The sequence below is a fragment of the Canis lupus genome, chromosome 12, assembly GCF_011100685.1.
Source record: "Canis lupus familiaris isolate Mischka breed German Shepherd chromosome 12, alternate assembly UU_Cfam_GSD_1.0, whole genome shotgun sequence".
NCBI classification, from domain to species: Eukaryota; Metazoa; Chordata; class Mammalia; order Carnivora; family Canidae; genus Canis; species Canis lupus.
The window spans coordinates 27,849,808-27,873,831 of record NC_049233.1 but is presented as its reverse complement, the minus strand read 5'-3'; the positions used below and the strand labels follow the sequence as shown (position 1 = coordinate 27,873,831).

At 35.8% G+C, this 24,024-nt stretch overlaps 1 protein-coding gene across 1 annotated transcript in view; it reads left to right on the top strand.

Annotated features, from left to right (window-relative positions):
- Nucleotides 1–24,024, top strand: part of EYS (eyes shut homolog) — a 1,532,152-nt gene that overhangs the window by 1,062,792 nt on the left and 445,336 nt on the right. The window lies entirely within an intron of this gene.

Genomic DNA, 24,024 nt, shown 5'->3' with positions numbered 1-24,024 from the left:
CCTTCCCATCAGGAAAAGGCTTTTTTTTTTTTCCAATTTGTTTACTTCTTTGCTGCTTTCAACAAAAATAAAGGGCTTGCAAATAGTTTCCCATCTGCAAAGGCCAATGACCATAGCTTACCAGCTAGATTGATAACTGAAAAATGCACTGTAAATATAATTTAAGAAATTTTTGTATTTAAGAAAAGAACTTAACAATGTCCATGAAAGAGGGAAGGGCTTTAATTAAAATACCCCCACATAACTTGAGGAAGATAGAACTTATAAGAACCAGGATCTTACAAAATAAATAAATGAAAAAATAAAATCTATACAAGCCTATGGTAAAACTCTACAGGGAGAAAATCAAAGAAAATACAAAATCACTTAAAGAGAACTTTAGAAAGAGAGGGAGAACCACAAGATTAACACAAGAAAGATAAAATTCCAGATAACTTTGAACTAACCTACGACGAAGTGAAAGGAAATATGCCTTTATGAAAAATAAATGGGACAAGGCAAGGGAATTTAAAATTAAACTGAGGGGATCCCTGGGTGGTCAGCGGTTTAGTGCCTGCCTTCAGCCCAAGGCCTGATCCTGGAGACCCGGGATTGAGTCCCACGTCGGGCTCCCTGCATGCAGCCTGCTTCTCCCTCTGCCTGTGTTTCTCTCTGCCTCTCTCTCAGTCTCTGTGTCTCTCATCAATAAATAAAATCTTTAAAAAAATAAATAATTAATTAATTAAATTAAATTAAATTAAACTGAAACAATATGTGTGACCATCTCAATAGGATACTAAAGGCATTCAATACAGTTAAACATCTAACTATGATAAAGAGATTTAGCAAAAGGTTCTAGGAGGAACCTTATGAGTAACATGTAAAAACAGATGCATAGTCAACGGTTGGGAAATGCTAAACTTTTCACCACGTCATTCATCATGGTGGTAGACAGAGTTCCTAGCTACTGCAGTAAGATTAAAAAGAAAAAAATTATATGGATTTGCTTAGAAGAAACAAAACTCATGGGTTGGCTTCCTGGAAAACTTAAGAGAATATACAGAAACATTAATAGAATAAGATGGAATACTTCGTTTGCTGAATGTCAATATCTGAAATTGACATTTCTATATATTCATTTCTATATATCAAATTGCATTTCTATATATTCATGCCTAAGTTTTATAAAATGCAATTTAAAATATCACAAATATGTAAAACACCCTTAAATATTATATAAATATTGTAACTAAGTGTAATAAATATTACATAAATATGTATACTACAAATAAGTATATAATAAATTCAGAAAAATTATATATGAGGAAAATTATAAAGCTTTATTTAAATATCTTAAGAAAATATAATGTTCTTGACAGGGATATTCAATATAATAAAGATGTCTAATTCTTCTATTCTCCCCCCCAAATTTGTACGTATGTATACATAATAATAAGTAATATTTATATTTATAATAATAAGTAATACATATAATCATTACATATATATTCAATACAGTTCCAGTAAAAAGCCCAGTGGGTTTTTATTTATTTTGGAGAAGAAAAAGAGTGAATTGCTCTTCTAGATAAGACATTACAAAACTTAGAGTAATGAAGAATGCATGGTATCATTTATAGTGTCAGTACAGGAATCACAACAGAGAACAATGGAAAAATAGATGGGTATGATTTACTAAAAGATTCTGAGAAAATTGATTTGCCATAATGGGAAAAAAAACCCCACAGAATCTCGATATACAAAAATCAATTCTAGTTGAATTAAATTGCTAAAAAAGGTAAAATGGTAAAGTTTAGGGAACATATATTTTTCTATGATTTCAGAGGAGGGCAAACATTTAAAGCTTTAGAAGAATAGATAGGAGACTATCTCAGTGAAATTCCAAATCTTTAACATATATTTTAAAAATCAGTAAGCTTGATTTTTCTACAGTTGAGAATGTCTTTCTTAAAAGGCTCTATAGAAAATCATAAAACAAGCTATAATTTGTAAAACATTTGTGACATATAAAAATGACAAATAGCTATGTCTCAGATGTTGCAAAAATAAGATACTAATTAATAGGACAATTTAATAGCAAAACTGGCCAAAAAATGACTGGAAAAATTCAAATTAAAGTCATAATTAGGTATGTCATACAAACATAGGCAAAAATTTCTAGAATTTAATAGTAACAAGTATTGATAAGGATAGAGAATAACAGTAGCTCATGTACTACTGGTAGAAATGTAGAACCTACTTATTGAATCAAGTTGGATACATGCAAATTCTAGACCTAGAAATTCCACCTTTTCTCTTGTATATAACCACCAACAAACGCATATAAGAAAGTTCCTAAGGTCATTGTTCCTAACTCTGAAACAACTGAAACCACCCAAATTTCTGTTAACACTAGTAAAGAAAAATAATATTAATATATTCTATAACAATATTCTAGAGTGGTAGAGCTGTGTTAATGAGAGGTAAACATATAAGTGTGGGTGAATCCTAAAAATGTTATTGATTAAAAATAAGCAAGCCACAAATGAATAGCACAGTATACACTTATTTAAAAAAAAAAAAAGGATAAAACTAAGCATGATGTTCTTTAAGTTAGGGTCAAAACATAAATGGAGAAATGTAAAGGAAAGTTAGGAGAAATTCAGGATAGGGAATACTTTGTGGAGGGATATAAACCAGGGGACTGGGACTGAGGGAAAGCACAAAGGAAACTTATTGCTGCAGATATTCTGTTTATTAAGTCACTAGTGGGCTCGCCATTTTATTATTGTCCTCTAAAAGTTGAATATATATTGCATGTGGATACACAACTATGTTCTTTATCAGTTATTACAAGTAATATAATACCTCAATCTGCTGCTTTAGGGTAGTGAAATAATATGAATCAATCTAGGCTAGAATTTTCCCTTTACTTTCTACTTCTGTTTTATACTATGAAATAACAACTCTTACAGTATATTCTTTGAATTCAATTGGCCCTTATAATGTGAGTTCATTCCTTCTTAGATAAGGAAAGTAGAGAGTTTTCCTTGGCCAAGCTCTGGAATGAGCTAGTACTTGCTTCAAAAAGAAACTGTTTCTGCCCATGATCCCATTGCCCTTTCATAGCCTAGCTGAGTAACAATGGTGAAAGACAATTAAACGCAATAAATACATATATCAAAACATCTTGTTTTACATTTTAAATATATATAATTTTTGTATGTCAGTCATACCTCAATAAAACTGGGAGAAAATCAATTAGAACATTTTTTTCTCTTTTAAAGCACTAAAAAAATTACCAGTACTCTAATAGAAATATCACATTCTAAAAATTGTATATATTTTTCAGCCAGAAGGAGATATATGAATATTGTAGAATGTTCTCTTTTCTCTTTTTCTAAATCAGATCTAAATTATCTTCCCGAAAGAGCTGACATGACTATAGTATCCCATGTTAGAGGCAATGGAGAGCATTTATCAATTCATTCTTTCCCGGAGAGAAAAAATTAAATCCTGGCACCTCTCCAAATGCAAACTCCTCAGCCTTTAAGTAGAATTGTCTAAGTATCTCCTATAACACTGCCCCCTCACATTTTCCCCATTTTTGTGAGTAGCACTCCAGTTTATTCAGTTGGTTGGCTTAGAACCCTCAGCAATTCTCAATTCCTTTCTTCCTTGTCACCAAAATTCTATCAAGTGCTATGTGTTCTATACTAATTCTATACTAGCCTATCCATTTTCCTACTTATCATTTTCTTCCTTGTCTGCTATACGGTCATCACCACTGGGAGCACTATTAATTTTCCTAACTGATCTCACTCTTCTATTCCACCTTCTCCAGTGTGTTCCCCACATAGCAATCAGAGTCATCTTTATATTGTTCTTTTACCATTAGGAAAGCAATACATAAAAAAAAATTAAATTCTCCAAAATATCACTTAGTAAGAGCATTCTTTGCCCCACCCCAGTTTTCTATTTTCATTCTCCAAAATTCTGTCTCATACCCTTCCTGAAGCTGTCCATCTGTCCATCATATATATACTCATTTTTTCCATAAATAAGAGCATACTTTACACATTATTCTATTTTGTGCTAGGTCTTAATTTATAAAGGTGACCAGGGCAGCCCAGGTGGATCAGCGGTTTAGCGCCGCCTTCAGCCCAGGCCGTGATCCAGGAGTCCTGGGATCGAGTCCCATGTCAGGCTCCCTGCGTGGAGCCTGCTTCTCTCTCTTCCTCTCTCTCTCTCTCTCTCTCTCTGTGTGTCTCATGAATAAATAAATAAAATCTTATAAAAATATAAAAGGTGACTAAGTAAGTACACAGAGAGGTCACTGCCATTGAAAGAAAAGTTTAATATTACCCATGGTTTCCCTAGAAATGAGAGTCATGGCTCCTCATTCCAGGTTATAAGAGGAACACCAGAGTTTTGGTCAGGAAGCAGAAAGCAGACATGGGGGAACACCCAAGTCACTATCTTTACTGAGATTGTCCCAGGAAAGGCCAGGGAGGGCAGGGTAAATTGTTTAGGATTGGTGAGTTTGACTAATTTCTATGGGTTTTGATCTATAAAGATGATCTCTAGTTACCTGGCACTTGGCCCTAGGAAGGATTAAGGTGGAGGAATATTGCCACCCTGGGGTACGCAGGCCAGGTGGAACAGTATGTCTCTTCATTGGTTAGTTTGCATATCGAATGCATGTCTGACTCTGTTATTCCTAAAAATTTGCTAGCCTCAGAAGGCACAGTCTCTCTCCAGTTGGAAATATTCTTAAATGTCAAGTATCATAAGGTACAGAAAATAAAACACATGATTAATACACTGTTCTTTGATGTTATCATTTAATAATAGTTACCAAAGACTTTTTCATATCAGCATATAGAGATCTACTTCTATCTTTTTAATAGCCATGTAACATTTCATTTTATGAATATTTCGTAATATATTTAAGTTCAAATGATGATGGATTTGTTGGTTGGTTGTTTTTCTGCTGGGAAAAATAATGCTGGAATTAAAATATTACCCAATTATATAAGGGTGGCTCAGTTAGTTAAGTGTCCAGCTCTTGATTTTGGCTCAGTCATGATCTCAGGGTGGTGAGATTGAGCCCCATATTGGGCTGCACACTGGGTGTGAAGCCTATTTAAAATTCTCTCTTTCTCCCTTTGCCCCTCCCCCCTTCTCACTCTGTCCCTGCCTCCAATCGTTCTTTCTCTCTTCTCTTAAAAAAAAAAAAAAATCACCCACTATATATTTGTTTGTAAGTACAAGTGTATCTCTAGGATAAACTCCTAAAAGTGGAAAAGACATGTTCTTTTAAATACAAATTCAATATTGACGATTAATTAAATTCCAGAGAGGGTACCAGTTCAATTTCCCCCACCACTAGCATGACATTAAGATTCTTGAAGCCTTCAGCATCAGTTTTTCAAATTAATCAGTTTTTTTAAATCTTGCCAGTCACATGGCAGAGCTGCAAATATTAAAATATGAGTAAGAATGTGCAATTTCTCATGTTTGTAAGATATTCATACTTCTTCTGTTTCACTGTGTTCTGACCTTTGGTTATTTTTCTATTGTAGTATTGGTCTGTTTATATTGATTCTTTTTGTCATATATATTGGAAATGGAAATTAAAGTTTTTATTTAATCAAATTTATTAATTCTTGACCTTTGGCTTCTGGTTTAATGATGGTTTTAAGAAGGTTTTCTTTCTTCCAAGATTTTTTTTTTTAAATGTCCATATAGTCTTTCTATGCCATCATGGTTTTATTGTAGTTCTTACATTAAAGTCTTTAATTTCATTGGAGGTTATTTTACTGTAAGGGCACATCTAGTGAGGATGCTAAGAGGAAAGAATAGAGCTAAATTATAGTTGTTAGAGAGACAGCAATCAAGGATGATGGAAGAGAACATAGCCGTGGTGGACAAAACACACGGATGGGAAGAGAAGTGAAGAATTAGGGGTGACAGAAGTTGGTATGAAGGGAAAGAGATAACAGAACAAGAATAAGAGGCATTGAGCCCCAGGGTACTTTTTATGTCAGGATCAGATTTTGGTGGATGAGGAAGACATCTTTATTTTCCATATATGACAACTAGCTGCATTATAATAGAGTATTTCAAAACTCACTGCATGTTGCACTGCGGTGCTGATATCATGCAACATTTCCCTTCAAAACATAAAAGATAGAATAAATAAATTTCATGGGAACATACAGGAAGCCTTTATTTGACTAAATATCCTTAGGTTCTTCAAAAATTAAAGGTGCTACATAAATAAACAGCACCTCATTTTTTTAGCAGTTTCAAGAGCATGTAATAATAATTTTGAAGAATGAATAATAAAAGTATGAAAAGTGCGACCATTTTGATTTTCCTTTGTTTTCTTACCCAGAATCCACAGCCCATTAGCAAACATTTTCTTGCAAACATCAAGCATTTTAGTGATAGCCTTGGTGGCCACTGTTTACTATCGTTTTATCTTTACAGTACTTTTAACTTGTTTTGCTGCTGTCAGCCTTTTGTGCTCAGTCCAATCTGGTAGAGTTTTACTGAACACCCCAATGCCTGGTTAAGAACTTCAGGTTAGCCCATGTGCCCTACACTGATATGGGTGACTCCTCTGACAGATGTGACTCCACAGAGGCCTGGCTCACTAATGCCGTGATTACAGCTGGTTCCGGATGAGTGAGGTTGCCATAAATCTAACCTCCATGTAACTGAAGCGTCACTGTGACATTTCATCAGATTTTGTCCTCAACTGACTTGCCTTTTATTTTTTAAGCTAAAATTGGGATATAAGATCTTAAATCAGCATCAACTCAATAACACTCTTTAAAAAGTGCTTTGTAATAATGGAACTGTAAACTCACTGAACTGAAGACAGTTCCACCCTGAGGAATACAATTTTTGTTACACTTTTGCTGACTGGTAAAACATTACTTACTTGTGTGTATTTGTTTGTTTTAAGCTAAGGAGTCTTTACTGTTGCAGTTTTCAACTGTACTATTTCACTAACATCTCACCCAAACTTAAGATGCCATTGCTTAAGTGTTACCTTAAGCCAGGCTAGAGCTCAATTATATTTTAATTAAAAAAAAAAAAAATTCAATAGTCAATTAACTAAATATTTGGGTGTTTATGAACTTGCAATTTGGAGAGGTAAAATCAGAAACTGAAATAATGAAAGCTGATTGAATTCCTTAGTGTTTTATTTACTCTTTATAACTCTTTGTTCCCTCTTGATTCTCTTTTTAATTTATAAACGTTTGAAAATTAGACATATTTGTGGTTCCTACAAAAGTATGCAGTTTCACATCATTGTTTCACTTAACATTCTTTTATTAGACTCCTCTGTGCTGGATTCTCAAAATGCAGAGAAGAGAGCAACACAGTGCCTTTCCCCACATTTTCAGATCCAGTAATAAATTAGCTGCTTCTAAGTGGAAAGAGAAAAGTGGGGTAGAGCAAAGGGGCACAGGATTGAATCAGGGAGACAGCTTGACGATGTTGCCCCAGGTCATGCAGTGCACATTAACTCCTAAAGCTCTAGTGCTTCATCTTAAAAATAAGTATGTCTTCCACTCTGCTTACTTTAGTTTTTATTTTTGAGAATCAAATGAGCTTAATCAAGTAAAAACTGTTACTGTGGCATCTATCTACTACTATTTACAAAGGAAAATAGTACTACTACTTCTGTTAAAACTTTAAGTTGCATATCCCACAATGAGTATCATTGCTGCAAATATGCACATATTTGGAGAGCCTGGGACACATTATTTTAAAGTATTTCAACACCTTTAAAGAGAATCAGAGAGAATATATTATTGCAAGGTGTTCTTCAAAAATTAAAAATCTGTTTCCTTTATCTACTAATTATTCATTACGCATTTTGAGAGGGCTTCTACTGATACGAGTATTTGGATAACTATCCCCACTCGTAACTGTTTGAGTGATTAAACCAAGTAACAGGGAACGTGAGGAAAAAAAACTAGGGGTAAGGTATTATAATTTTATAAGTATTTAATTGTGCTTACTCTAAGAAGTCTCAATGAAGGCAATACTTAGAATAAGCAGAGTTATTTTTGGTGAATACCTACTATGATCCAGACATTATTCTAAGTACTTTATGTATAAATTTCATTAATTCTTAGAACATTGTCAAATGTGGAATTCATTGTCAGAGATGTTAATTAACTTACCAGAATGCACACTGGCAATCAGAAGTACTCAGATATGACTAACTCCAATGTACTTTTTTTTTTTTAATTTTGTAATTCTAAAATATATTTGGCAAATTTTCCTTGATTTTTCTATTCTCAATTTTTGGTCACTGCCTGGTCAAAAGAGTTTGTCAAAGCAGATAAAACTATACCATGTTCTAGAAATTATTTTCTAAGTGTCCAGAAAACATGGAGATTTTAGGTTCAGGTCCAGGAGAAGCCCAAGAGCTCAGTTCAAAATCAAGATATTTCAGCATCAGGTCAAGAACACTTCATATGGCTCTAGATATTTAAGACCAGGTGTGATCAGGTTATATATACCCATGGTTGAACTAGAATATATTAGCTGTTTTATCAATATATGTTGATCTTCTTTTCCCAGCTTTCAATGTGTTGTGAAAAACTGGAACTTCTACAGAAAAGCATCCATACGTGGGAAGAATTAAGTATTAAAACTCATATTGGCATTTTTATTATCTTACATGACGTGGTTATCAATCTCTGACATAAGCCATTCTATTAAATTTTCCAAGATAATAAAGAAAAGATAAATACAACACCAATACTCTGTACCTTAAATTTTGAGAGAAAAAAAATATTCTAGAAATGACAAAAGTGGACTGAGAAAATTGTCAAATTAATTTTGTTTTCCACAATAAAATGTTAGAAAATATTTCTTGGCTTTTCCACTGTGACTGATTGATTATAAAATTAATTTCCTTAACTTACAATCTCTCCCTGTATCCATGCCCTTGACCATGTGACTTAACAGCTCCTCCCATCAAGAAGCAGTATCTACTTTTCCACTTTTGAATCTGAGTGGTCCTTGTGACTTGCTTTTGCCAATATTATGCGGCAGAAGTAACATGACACCAGTTCTAATCCTAAACCTCAAGAGATTTTACACTCTTTTACTGCTCTCTTGAATGTCCTGTAACCAGTGACCATGATGTAAACAAGCACTGGCTAGCCTACTAGACAATGAAAGAACACATGGAACAAAAATAAGTTGTCCCATTTGGGACCATACTAGATTGTTTGAATATAACAAATAAAGCAGTAGCTATCTATGGTAGCCTAAATGAACCTGGGTGTAAGATAAGACTGCCTAGCTAAAAACCTGGTCCATATTATCAACCTATAGAATTGTGAGCCACGTTAGTTGTTTTGGAGTGGTTTGTGGCATGGCATTAGCTAACTAATAATTCACTCTTAACTATTCAGGGTTGAAAGATTCCCTTTGAACCTGAAAACTAAGCAGCCTTCCCGTTACCATACAGGCACTGATTTTTGAACTCATTATAGTACTGAATTTTCCATTCAATATAAAGCTTTAGCATTACATGTGCAATATGTAAGTATGTAGATGTAGAATGTAAGGATATAACCTATCATGGTAGATAGTTCTCCAAATTAAAGCACCTGTTAAGGACAAGAATAGAAAGACAGTAGTGTGTATCTGAAATTGTAGTCTTTACAATGTCCTTCTTTATTCAGAAAAGATGCCCTCTCATTCTTCATAGAGCCTCAAAATCATAATAGTTTTTAGATCCTGTTTTAAGCTACTTCCTTTAGGAATCACACTACCTTCTCGACCTACACTTAATAAAGGACTGTTTTTCAAACCAACATATCCATGGGCAATGGTCAGAGACAAAGAAAATTGCTTATCCTATTGATTAGCAAATACTGGATATAGGCATGGTTTTCTTTATTGTGGGATGAATATTGATGAATTAAAAACAATAATAATATAGAGCTTGTGAAAAAAATATTAAAAAGCAAGAGAAAACAAACATCACCTTGAAAAGGGAAGAGTACTTCTAAAACTTTAGGATCCAAGGGAAATGTCGTATTAAATCAAATTCAAAAAATTCTGAAATAGGACAATAATGTCGTAGGAAAGAAAAGTTGGCTTAAAAGGGCAAGAAGATGAGATGTAAAGTCAACAAGCTGAGATGAAAAGGAATATAGGTGAGATCAGAAAGGATTGCAATAAAACTGAAATTGCAGAGTTTTAAGTAAAATACACATTGAATCTACTGAAGAAAGTTAGTGACTTGAGAAAATCAAATCAGTAGAGAAGAATCTTTAGAAGTGTCTCCTGATTGAAAAGGAAAGGAAATTATAATGAGGTGATTATAACATTTACCACTTACTGAGCAATTACCCCATGCCAGTTTCTTCTTTAATACAGTGCAGATGAACTTTTTAATCCTCAAAACAATCCCATGATGTTTATAGTACATTTCCTATCATCACTTTACTGATACAGAACTGAGGCAAGACATGCCTAATGCATGGAGTCTGCTTAAGATTCTCTCTCCCCCTCTTCCTCTGTCCATCCCCCTGCCCCCTCTCCTTAAAAACATATAAAAATAAAAAATAAAACTGAGGAAAAGAGAGCTCATGAATGTTTCCCTATGATGAAGAACTTATAAATTGTCAAACTAGAATTTAAACCAAGACATTCCAACTCCAGAAATCATGCTCTTAGGACCGTTTTTCTGAAAAATCAAGACTTTAAAGGAAAACCTTTTGGTGCTGGGGGAAAAAAAAAAAAAAAAAAAAAAAAGCTTGTGTAAGCAGATCGAAGGAATTTTCCAGATTCTGGCAAAGTTTAAAAAAGAATCATACTAGGTAAATCTTAGAAAAATTGTCCATATTGAAAGGATAGGTTTAGAATACTGTAAAAACCCAGGTAGGAAACAAAACAAAACAAAATGAGTTTACCTTCAAAATAACAAAAATAGTTTCTGCCTTAGAATTTTTCTCTTCAACATTAAATGTCAAAAGAAAACCAAATGAATCAAGATTTAAATAAAAGACAAGGTAGGGGGCACCTGGGTAGTTCAGTTGATTAAATGCCTGACACTTGATTTTGGCCCAGATCATGATCTCAGGGTTATGAAATTGAGCCCTATGTCAGGCTCAATAGATCTTGTGAAACATCTATTAAGATGTGTTAAGAATTAAAAGTCTCTCTCTGCCTCTCTCTCCCCTAAAAAATAAAAAGCGGGGTGGGGGATATGACAGAAAAATTTTATTCATGAACTAATGAAATACAAATACAATTTTTATAAATATCTTACTCATTTAACTCTTATTTTTTAAAAGTGCTCAAAGATGTGTGCCCATACACTAAAAGGAAGAATTCCAAAGGAATAGTGCTAATGTTGAATCATTTAAACATAAAATATACTGTAAATATTATAAAAATGGATGGAAGTGACAAATATAATCTGAAAATGAATTTACATAATATAAAAGTAGATGAATAAATGTTTAGGATTCCAAAGCTCAGATAATGTTTACAAATACTAGGAAATGAAATGAGTCCTGTGTGTGGGTGTCAGGTTGGTGGTAGGGAAAGCAGTTAAACTGTTTTACTGTGTAGGGAGAAGTGGTGTAATCAAAAACAAAATTTTTGAAATAAATGTAAACATCTTATGTAAAGTTTAGAAAATCAAAGTCAGAATTACATTAAAAATTTCATCTCACTTAAATGAGATTTATGTAGGTAATCATGAATAACCTCATATTAGGTGATGTTAAATATGTATATATATCACCAATAGTCCCCCAAAGAAAATTATAACAGGCAGAATCATCTTAATAGATATGAAAATAATACAGTTTATATCACTAACATCCTTTTGATTAAACCTCATAGAAAACAGGAATGGAAGACTCCGTAATGATCAAGACCATATTTTAAGTAAAAAAATGTTATAGTCATTGATAAGATGCTAATAAGACCAAAAAAGTACTATTGACAATAAGAAGAAAAATTCTACTTCAATTACCATTTACCACTGTTGTGGAAGCACATTGAAATAAAACAATACAATAAGACAGTGAAATAAGACAAACATGAATAAGAGTCATAAGTGGTAAAATAAATACAACATGGTTGTTATTATTTAGTTTCTAAGTCTTTTTTTTTTTTGAGATTTTATTTATTTATTGATGAGAGACACACAGAGAGAGAGAGGCAGAGACATAGGAAGAGGGAGAAGCAGGCTCCACGCAGGGAGCCTGATGTGGGACTTGATCCTGGGACTCCAGGATCATGCCCTGAGCCAAAGGCAGGTGCTAAACTGCTGAGCTATCCAAGGATCCCTTAGTTTCTAAGTCTTAAATATAAACCTGAAATCTATCAGAATTAGTAGAAAAATCATTTTAATGGTGATATACCAAAACAACAATATAATTTTATATATCATTTCCAATTAATTAAAGGATATTCTATCAAAGATGATCTATTTGACTACAGAACAAAAAACATACAATTTCTAGGAATAACCTTAAGTAGTATGGAAGGCCTATCTGAAAATAACTGGTAAGATATTGCTAATAGTTGTACAGAAACTTGAGTAAATAAAAGGAAAATAAGTGGAGAAATTTAAGAGCCTAAGTATTCAAAGTTTGTGGTTACCAAAGAAGATTCTGTACTATAGCTGGAGAACTAGGAAGGACACCAATACCAGTTAGAATTAAATTGACCTGGGAATGACATATAAAACTAACAAAACTATGTGGCTAAAAAAAGATTGAAGTCTGTTTCACCTGTAAATAATAGTAGTACCTGGCTGGTGCAACAACAACATCATCATCGCCCTGGATCCAGGCTCCTTACAGTCTCTGCCATCCTCAGCCTGGTGCTTCCACCTCAATCTTTTCAGATAACGAGTTGAACTCCAGCAATCCTAGCTTCCTTCCAGCAGGACCAAGGTAAAAGCAATGAACAGAATCTCCCTCCATTAAAGAACACCTTCCAGCATTTTACATCTTTGTTCTTATTAAGCATTAGCCAGAACTCAGTCACATTGGAATGCTTCAATCAAGGGAAGCTGAGAAATACAGTCTTTACTTTAGATGGCTGAATGTTCCCAATAAAATATAATGCCTTCTGTTACTTAAGGGAAAAAAATCGGAGTGTTAAGAGAAAACATATAGTCTCTTCAACAGGCACATCAAGGAGATAAAATATTGAAATGCTTCTGGAAAAATGTGTTTTGATTTTGATGAAATAACCATAGAGGGAAGAAATATTAATCTGTTTCTGTAAAAGAGGGAACTGCTCTATCAAAAATTTTTTTCATCAGGCAGAGTTAAACAGGCAAGGAAGAATTTATTCAGGACTATTGCAATAGAGGAGAGTGATTGAACTCCACTCTGCTGAGACAGAACACACACAAGTTTAAGGTCTGGAGTGAGCTAGTGGAAAAGTAGTAGAGGATGTTAATGGATAGGTTAGTCAGTGTAATTCGATATCTGTGTTTGCTATTTGGCACTGGCACTTATCTGGATTAGACTTCTAACCTCCTGGTGAGACTGGGAAATGGGCACCAACTTCATTGATAATTACATTACAAAAGGCTTTCAGGCCCTTGAGGAAGACAATCTTGGTTTGTAAAACTGGTTTAGAGGCTAAGAGATTTACATCTCAAAGGGACAGAAACAGAAAAAGAATTTACAGTAGAAAGTTTTCTAAAAGACATGCCCTAAAGAAAGGGAGGTCAGAGCCCTATAGTGAGGAAGCCAGTTCAAATTTAGTCTAGCTGAGGGAAACATTAAGGTCATCTTGATCATAACTTTATTTCAAATACAGTAGGGCTGGGAACAGGAACAAGCAGTGGGAGTTGTTGGTTGAGCAATTAATTATACAACAGTAAAATTGCTATCTCAGACTTAGCTTTTATAATTTCTGGTTATAATATTTGCTTCCCAAATACACCTGGAAGAGCATCTCTTTAAATGAAGAGGAATCTGCCATGGATGGCTCGCCTAGATATTTTAGGGCCTGAGAAAGAAATAGGAGTATTCTCCGGGTAACTTCTAATAGCTACGGAAAATAGGAATTCTGTACTCAGTAGATGTACACCCAGAAGGATTGCTTTAATGTATTACATAAAATGCTATTGCCATATAAGCATAAAAAGTCTGGTTCAAATGACTCAGAGTATTGATCTAACTGAATTCCACAGATATTGGGCTGAAAAAAATTACCTATAGGGTATATTGCCATGGCAGTGTGGTGGATATTATGTTAGGTGTTTGTGGGGGTGTCATATGGGGAGTGATTGTATAAGCAAATGTCTAGAATCTTATTCTCATAAATAGCTAACTGCAATGAACTTTATATTAAAAAATATTCCAGAATGTGAGCAGCCTAGACTTACTGTGACATTTTTTCACTGCTTTGTAAGTTGATCTCTATACACTCTAATGCAGTGATTTAATATCTTGAGGTAAATGCTATTAGACTATTTTTCCTTTGTGTGAAAATTGTGCTGACTTAGAAAAGGACAATGCTTGAATTATCCCATGTGGCATAATGTTGATTTTAGGATCTGCTTTGTCTTTAAATTATGTAACTTGTATGCAGGAGTCACATTTTTTTTCCTTCATTGTTTGCTTTCATGTATCCACCTTATCCTCTAAGTTAGCATGGTAAAACACAGGCCCTTTTTGTATTTGCATTAAACAACGTGGAAATTTCTGTGACGTATTTCCTCTCCAATTAGCAATCAATTGATTTTGGTGTCATTCTCATTAGGCCAGCCTAGGGGATTCACTCTCCAGCTGCTTTAACTCTCTGAAGCTTACTAGTAGAGATTTACAGGAGATTTACACTAGATTTTGCCACACAGTGAGTATTCCTTACAACAAATTGACGTGTACCACCTGAAAATTAGAAATTTGAAATGGGCAGCCTATTTTATATTGTATCTTCATACTGTTAAATTCTTGCTTACTCTCAAAAATAACATTTGAATCTAATTCTTGATGTTGAGAGAACAGTGAAGTAGATTGATGGAAGGAAGGAAGAACTAATTATAGCTCCTTAAGCTCTCATGTCATTCTGCAGCCTAAGAATACCAGTGGGCTTCCTGTGGTACAGAGGTCATGTCAAAATTTAGCACCAATTTGAAAAGGGTAAGAAGACATTTGAAAAATGACACAGAGGGCACCTGGGTGGCTCAGTGGTTGAACATCTACCTTCCCCTTAGGTCATGATCCTGGGGTCCTGGTATTGAGTCCACATCCGGCTCCTTGTGGGGAGCCTGCTTCTCCCTCTGCCTATGTCTCTGCTTCTCTCTGTGTGTCTCTCGTGAATTAAAAAAAAAAAAGAAAGAAAGAAAAGAAAAATGACACAGAATTTCAAAATTTCCCTTGATTCCTTTGACATGACAGAATCAGAATCTTTCTGGTTACCAAGAATTAAGTAAAATCTTAGAAACCTGTAGCCATAAAAATTGGAATAGTAATCACTTTTGTTGTCATTATCATCATCATCATCATCATCATCGTCCATACCATTAATTGCAGGCCTGGGGTGTGAACATTCCTGGGTAGGAATTACACCAGGTAGTGAAGTACAGGTGACTTCTTGAGAATTGGAGAAAGGACATGGTATACATAATTCTATCCAGTTAACCAAAATGTACTGTCAATCTAATAGTGCATATACTTTGGTTGAGGCTGGCAATACAAAGGTTCTTAAGTTATGGGACTTGCCTTTGTATTTATAGTTTAGAGAGAGAAATAGACACAAAAGGATAATTACAATCCTATGACATGCACCATAGTGACAGAAGAGAGGATTCAGAATAGCTTGGAAATTGAGGCCAAGGAGACCTTTGAAGAAGAGTAAGAATAAATAGATAAAAAGGAATAAAAAGGGAGTTACCATTTATATACATAAAAGAGAAATAACCCTGCTAGAAAGCAATCATCAACAACTTAATTATAACTACTTAATCAAATTAAGTAGGTAGAAAATTCTGTAGGTTGAGATTTTTTTTTAAAGATTTTATTTATTTACTCGTGAGAGATGCAGAGAGAGAAGCAAGCTTCATGCAGGGACCCTGGTGTGGGACTTGATCCCAGGACTCCAGGATAATGCCCTGAGCAGAAGGCAGATGCTCCACCACTGAGCCACCTAGGCATCCCACAGGTTGGGATTTTTGAAAGCATCAGAGAATGGATAGATCTTGAAAAATAGGGATGGACATATGGAAGTTTATAAGAAGGAAACTGTTAGTTAAAACTGGACCCCTAGGGATCCCTGGGTGGCGCAGCAGTTTGGTGCCTGCCTTTGGCCCAGGGCACGATCCTGGAGACCGGGGATCGAGTCCCACGTCGGGCTCCTGGTACATGGAGCCTGCTTCTCCCTCTGCCTGTGTCTTGGCCTCTCTCACTGTGTGCCTATCATAAATAAATAAAAATTAAAAATAAATAAATAAAACTGGACCCCTAGAGCAAAAGCCCAGAGACAGAATGTGGGACATGTTACAACATGAAAAGTAGACATGTTTTGTTTAGAGCAGAGAAAAATACAGAAAATGTTTTGTGTCAGTTACCTTTCTGGGTATGTTTATATTTTACGTCATTAAATATAACTTATGTATAGTATTATCTATATATGAAAAATGAGAAAATACAAGTCAGAATGTAAAGCCAAGGCAATCTGTGGGCATAAAACCCGATTTCAGATTCAAAATCAGATTTTGTGCTTTTTTAAAAAATATTTTATTTATTTATTCATGAGAAACAGAGAGAGAGAGAGGCAGAGACACAGGCAGAGGGAGAAGAGGCTCCATGCAGGGAGCCTGATGTGGGACTCAATCCCAGGTCTCCAGGATCAGGCTCTGGGCCAAAGGCAGGTGCTAAACCGCTGAGCCACTCGGGCTGCACAGATTTTGTGCTTTTAAAAGCAACATCTCGCTATTTGAACTTTATGACACTTTATTCTCTATAGGAAATTAAGAATACTCACGGAGTGTTTGAAGCAGAGGTAGTTCTTCACCTGTTATAAAAATTAAATTTACTAAGCTCTGTTATATTGGTCAGAAAGAAAACTAAAGATTGTGAGAACCGTTATGAAATTATTCTAGTAGTCTAAATTCAGCGGGATTTAAATTTAAATGGCAAAGAATAAACAATATAGAAAGAAATAAGGAAAAAGACAAGCCAAAGATATTTCAAAGTTTTTCAATTTGAATGAATGAAAACCATGAGTTAGCGCTAAAAGAAAAAAGTGGACTTCTTTGAAAGGGAGTAGATTTTGAGAGTTGTCAAGATATCAAAAACGACATAACCTACAAGCAACACGATATGACACTGAAGTTCTGGAGAGCCAGTGAGGGAGAAATAGAATTGGGATTTTCAGCTGAGAGAGATTTATTTCTTACCCATCATAATGTAGCTATTTGCATAGCTCTCATTATCTTGATCTCTTTGGTCCTACTGGGCACATGCATCGAAGGCAACATTTATTGTTCAGCTCATAAATGGGAGGTTATGCCCCCAGCTCTCTTTAAGTCCTTCATGCTTGGTAGTTCAAAATGGCAAATCTGACTACTACTATTGCTGTTGATGTCTATATGTGTCTCTGTAGATGGGCATCATACAGGCAGGCTCCTTAATAACTCGACCACAGGACAGATGAACCTCAGCAACTGCTTGTACGGTTAAGCAGGGTTTCCCTTTTCTTCTGCTGCTTTGTCTTTTTTTCCTTTGCACCTTAGCAATAGAAAGAGAACTAGTGGGGATGAAAGGAAATTGGAGCCAAATCCACAGGAGCCCCTTAAATGAAATATCAAGCACTAGCTCCTCAGCATAAGTGGTTTCCACACAACCGTTCATTGTGAGCCCCTACTGGGCTGAACCAAAGTGTCCAATGAGTTGAACATACTTAGCTCTATGCCTGAAATCAGTCTTATGAGAAAGGTCCTAAAAGCAAACACATTTAAATATGAGTTAATTTTCACTTTTCAATTGTTTGTTTTCGAATGCCATGAAATATTTAAATCACAGTATATCCCAAATTTATGAAGGACAAATTAAATATTTGTAGTGGAAGATTGTAACAACAAATCTATTTGCAGAAACTGCATGGATTTAACGTAACAATGAGCATAATTTCAAATTCTGTATGTAGATATGTATGTAAACTTTTAGATTGAGAATATAAAGGTTATATTCACGATAGCTATTTTTGGACTATGCTGTTTATAGTAAGTGATCCTCAAAATTTGATATGATAAAAATTAAAAGAATATCCACTATAGAATCAATACCCTTTATAGTTACACATAGGAATGTGTAAAATATGAATTTCTGTTTATATGGGAGGCGAATGAGCTTTCCTTGCTATGTATATTAGAGTTCTCCAGAGAAACAGAAGCAACAGGAGATATACATACACACACAAAAACACACACACACACATACATACATACACACACAGATATCATATATATACACACACATATATATGTATGATATATAAAAGGAGGAATATTATGGAAATTGGTTCAAGCCATTATGGATGATACGATATGAACAATCGTGCTGTCAGCAAGCTGGAGAACCAGGAAAACCAATAGGATAATTCAGTTCATGTCCCAAGGCCTGAGAAATGGTGGGCTGCTGGTTTAAGTCCAGGAGTCTGAAGACCTAAGAACCTGGACCTCCAATGTCTGAGAGGAGGAGAAGATGGATATGCCAGCTCAAGAAGGAGAATTCCCTCTTTTTCTCTTTTTGTTTGACTAGGGCCCCCAAAAGATTGGATGACATCAGCTACATTGGTGAAGGTAGATCTTCTTTACTCATTATACTGATTCAAATGCTATTGTCTTCTGTAAAAATCTTGTCATAGTCCATACAGGCTGTTACAAAAAACTACCACAGACCAGGTAGCTTATGAGCAACAGACATTTATTTCTCATAATTCTGGTGGTTAGGAAGTTCACAATCATGAAACTGGCGGATTTGGTGTTTGGTTAGTGAAATATTCTTGGTTCAGGATGGCGGTCTTTTAACTGTGTCATCATATGATGGAAGGAGCTAGGGAGCTCTATTGGGTCTCTTTGGTAAGGGCACTAAGCCCATTCATGAGGGCTCTACCCTCATGTCCTAATTACCTCTCAAGGGCCCTTTTTCCTAATCTCACCACTTTGGGGTTAACATTTCAACATGTGAATTTTGGGGGAAAACAAACATTCAGACCATAGTATGGTGGTAGTCTAGATACTACCACCATATGTACATACAAACATATGTAAACTACTTTTTACTCTCACACTTGGCTATTCAAGTGATACTATTAACTCTTAAAATAGATGAGACAATGTTCTCTGAGGTGAAACAGTTGAATTAAAACAGCAATAACTTATCTTTACTATATAAATTGTTAATTTAATTCAATTAGAAACAAATCAAAATGTCATAAGTAATTTTTAAAAGGCACAGGTAAAAGGAATACGGTATAATATTCATTTTCTTCACTAAACAATTTGCTAAGTAACTCATATATACAATGGATTTTTCTTATTTGTTTAGTAGAAATATTAACTAAAAATAAAATAAAAAGAGAAAACTAGACAGAAGGAAAAAAGATGATACTAATAGACTGGATAGGCATCATTTCACTTGAGGAAGTTTCTAGTGAGAATTTGAACATCTAATCATTTCAGAAACTCCTTTTTCTTCCTCTAAGTTTTAGGGTTTAGCAAGAGTAGGTCTCACTTTTTCTCTTAACTTCTACACCTCCTACTCACAATATAGTCCATGACTGGCTGGTTTTTGCTTCAGCCACCTCTATTGAAGTTGCTGTCATCATGGTCAAAAGTGATGGCTTAAATGCTAAAAATGAGTGGATGTGTTTCAAACCTCAGTTCCTCCCATCTCTCCATAACATTTCACATTCCTTTATCTTCCTAAATACTTTCTGCTTGATTTTCCATGTAATCGTCTCCAAGTTTTACTCTAGCTTTTTTATTCTTTGTTTTCTGTCTTGGTCAAGTCATCATTTACATTAGCTTCCCCTTAAATCTAACAGTCTCCAGCTCTGTTACTTTTTACTCCCTATATATATTTTCATACATTCTCATATCTCCAATCAGTTCTGCAAGGTCACTTCTTCAAAGGCAGTGTATTGACAGATGTTTCGGTCAGGATCTAAACAGTTACAATAGCACAGCACATTACAACAATTCAAGCAGGCTTTATTTACTAGGTGGCAATAATTCAGGGGTTAGTGGAGTGTGGTGGAACCATAGAGACAGTATAGAAACCCCAGGCAAGAACTGACAAGCTGTTACTACCCCTGGGCCCAAAGGGACAGGGAAGGGGAAGATATGTGGGAGCAGTGACTTCAATCAAAGGGTTCAGCCAGCTTGACATGACCTCTGCTAGGGATAAATATTACCCTAACCTCCTGCTTCCCTCCAAACACCGGCTAGGGTTTCCTGTTGGGCCAAAGAAATAAAAAACCATAAAGAATAGAAGCCCCATCTATGTAGTCAGATGGGGCAGTTTCCTGTACATAAATCATAGTAGAACAAGCTGGAGAATGACTCTAGAAAAGCAAACTGGGGTGTCTGGTATAGTGATAGAGACTGAACACAGTATGTGCCTTTTTTTCTGTATTGCTACATTTTAACTATACAGACATCAAAGACTGTTTTCCAAACTAACACCTGTGAAATGTCATAAATCTTTGTAAATAATGGCTTAGTATAATATTTTTTAAATAATGAGAAAACAGGCACAGTGGCCTCCTGGGAGAAAACTGTGGTAAGTCACTAATTTCTAAAATCTGGCTTTCTTGTACCAGATTCCCTAGAGAACAGAATCTGAATTAAAAGTTTACATTGAGTATAGTATACAGAATGAGAGGAAAGGGGAAATGAAGCAGAGAAGAATGAGGATAAATGGGAATGGGACCAAAATATATAATAGTCTCAGCTCAGCCATGTGAGATGTCTTACAAATGACTCATACAGAACATAATAACAACAGTCTTTGGGGGAGAGAGATGAATGTACTCACTGACCCCTTCTCTGCCTTTTACTCCTGTTGGGTAAAGTTCATCCCCTTGGGATTACTCCCCTGAATTTACAAGTTGCCTTCATGTCTACTCCATTTAGACTGGGAAGAAGCCCAGATGGTTCTGAGCTCTTTTGCAGTGGTCCCTCTGGCATACATGGTGTCATGTGAGGGATCATTCAGTGCAGACCATAGTGGTCAGAAATCCTAAGGAAACACTTAAGACTGAAATTATCTGTAGTGATGGTTGTGGCATCAGCAGTGGCGTAAAACCCTATCATATCACAATACAATAAATAAGACAAGACTTTGCTAGCTGCTCTCATAAGAAAGCCAATGTGTAGAATATAATGTCTACTGATTACTTATAAAGCAAATGTGACTTTCAAGCCCTTAACATTTATATGTAAGGATATCATTTCACTTAGCATAAAATCTGCTGAAACCTACAACATAGTTTCTTAAGAATTTCTGCAATGTGCAATTAAAGGCTGAGAAGAGTAAACAAATACAGATAATCTGCCTTATTCCAGTAGCAGAGTGCTAAGAAAATTTCATTGAAATAATGTTTTATCTTAAGCCACATAATTATTAATTATTAATTAAACTATTTAAATGATACATTCATTGATTTTGAGGAATATTGATATTCTTGGAAACCCCTTTACCTTATGGATTTCAATGCTTCTTGATGTATAGTTAAAGGCATTGACTTACAGAATAAAGTCCAGGCTTCCCAACATAATATGTAATTGTCTTTCTGATCAAGACCCTACACATTTGTTCACCTGTTTCACAAACACTGAACGTCATCACTATTCAGAGTGCTGGGATACATTGAGGAGGGAAGAAATTTATAAAATCACTGAACTTACAATTTAGATTCTGAGGTGGGGGAAGTATACAAATAAATAAGCTCTTACTGTATAATGAGCTTAGACTTCTGATGAGGTATAGGGGGATAAATTTATGAGATATATGTCTAAAACGGACTTGAGTGTCAGGCAAGATTTTCCAGAAGAACCATATTCTAAGTTAAGAATTGAAGTATAAACTGGGAAAGTAGAACAAAGCACAAGAGAACAAATTGAAAGCTGAGAGATTCCTCAGGAGGCAGAACCAGTTTGCCAATGGCTTTGAAAGCTGTGGTAATCACATTAAAGTTGGTACTGAGAGCAACAGGGAGCCTCTGAATGTGCTAAGGGGAGTAATGTGATCGGTTCACATTTTAACATGATTACTCTCATTGCATTGTGGTGAATAAATTGACAGGATCAAGACTGAAGGCAAGGAAGCCAAATGGATTGTTTTTGCAGTCACCTAGGCAAGAAGTGTTGATAGTAAAAAGAGGACTTAGGTTAGAGGTACATACTGATGAATAGATCCTGGTATGGCATATATGTGTGGCCTGAGGAAAAGGGTGTGAGAAGGATTATGGTCAAGTTTCTAATTTGACTTTGGGCCCTATGGGAGAGCTAGAAAGAAGAGGTTTGGGGGAAAGAGAGGGGAGGAGCCCAGGTACCTGTAAGATATCCACAAGGAGTTGCAGACCTGCATGTAAGGCTTTAATCTGAAGCTCTTCAGAGAAATTGGGACTTATCAACACCTGTTAAATCATCTGTTGAAAAGCTAGCACTTAAAAATATTCCAACTCTAATCCCATAACAGTTTATATTGACTTCCACATCCATTCTCTATAATCCTAAAATTTTCCAACTATACCAACAATGGAAACATTTCACACTTTTCTACGTGCTGTTTCTTTAGTATGCTGTTTGGAAATCTCTTCTCTGTACTTCAGAATTTAGATCAATTGACCTCTCTGGGAAGCCTTCTTAAGTTCTTTTTTTTTTTTTTTTTTTTTTTTTTTTTGTTTTTGTTTTCACTGCATTTATTACTAATATAAAAAATGTTAAAAAGAAAAAAAATTCATTCTCAGTTCTCCAACGGCTCTCATCCTTCCCTCTTACCCGCACAGCTCCTGACCCATTTCCTCAGGGCCAGTGCAAAACCGAACCTGTTCATTGCCATTTTCACAGAAAACAACCAGTGCCAGGATGTAGGGAAGAAGGTTAGACGAGGGCAACAGTACCGTCCAGGTTCCACCCAAGGGTAGGCCAGGTGGAGATTCACAGAATTCAGACGAAAGGGCTGGTGGCCTCACAATGACGTACTCGAACTAAAGTGGGCTGGAGAGGAGATAGGATAGCCCGTAAGAGGCTTTAGAGGACATCTCATGGGCTTGTGTCAAACCCAAAAAAACCGACACCAGGAGAATAGGGAGACCAGGGAGGCAGTCTTGCAGAAAGTTTCACAATTCTCCCGTGTTGGGAGGTGTGGAAAATCTAGAGGGCATCAAGAGCCTCACTCATTTTGGCAGAAAAACTTACTCTAGTGTTGGGAAGTCACAATGATGCCACGGACACTGAGAAAGGCTATGTACGAGGGGATGCACAGTTTCACAAAGCACAGTGATCACAGACGAGTGGTGGGGATCATGCTACTGATGCAGGATCTACAAAATCCAAAAGCAGGGAGAGTGGCCTTTCAGGGAATAACTCTGCACCAGTCATCCGTACTTGACCCCAGGTCAACCTGGTGAGTTTCACAGAGCAACTGGCAACTTTGGGGGTAGGGTTCGTCACATAAAAAGGACTTAAAACAAGCAGCTAGAAGAAGGGAATGGCAGGAAACTACTCCAGGGCTCTTAGGAATCGAGGGCAGTGCCGAGGGCTGGGTGGACAGATAGATGCACAAGAAACAACACCAAAGAGGTTTCCTGTTCAGCAGTCAATCAGCGATGGGGAAGAGGATCCAGGAGGCAGTTGAAGAGAGCAAAGGTGGGGTCCTGAAGACGAGTCTCTGGAGGCTGAATCAGAAGAAAGCCCACACGCTGGGCACCAGTGATGAAACAAAACTCTGGACCCCAAATGGGGGAGGTGAGAGATGGGGTGGGTGTCACTGACTGATGGTGGTGGGT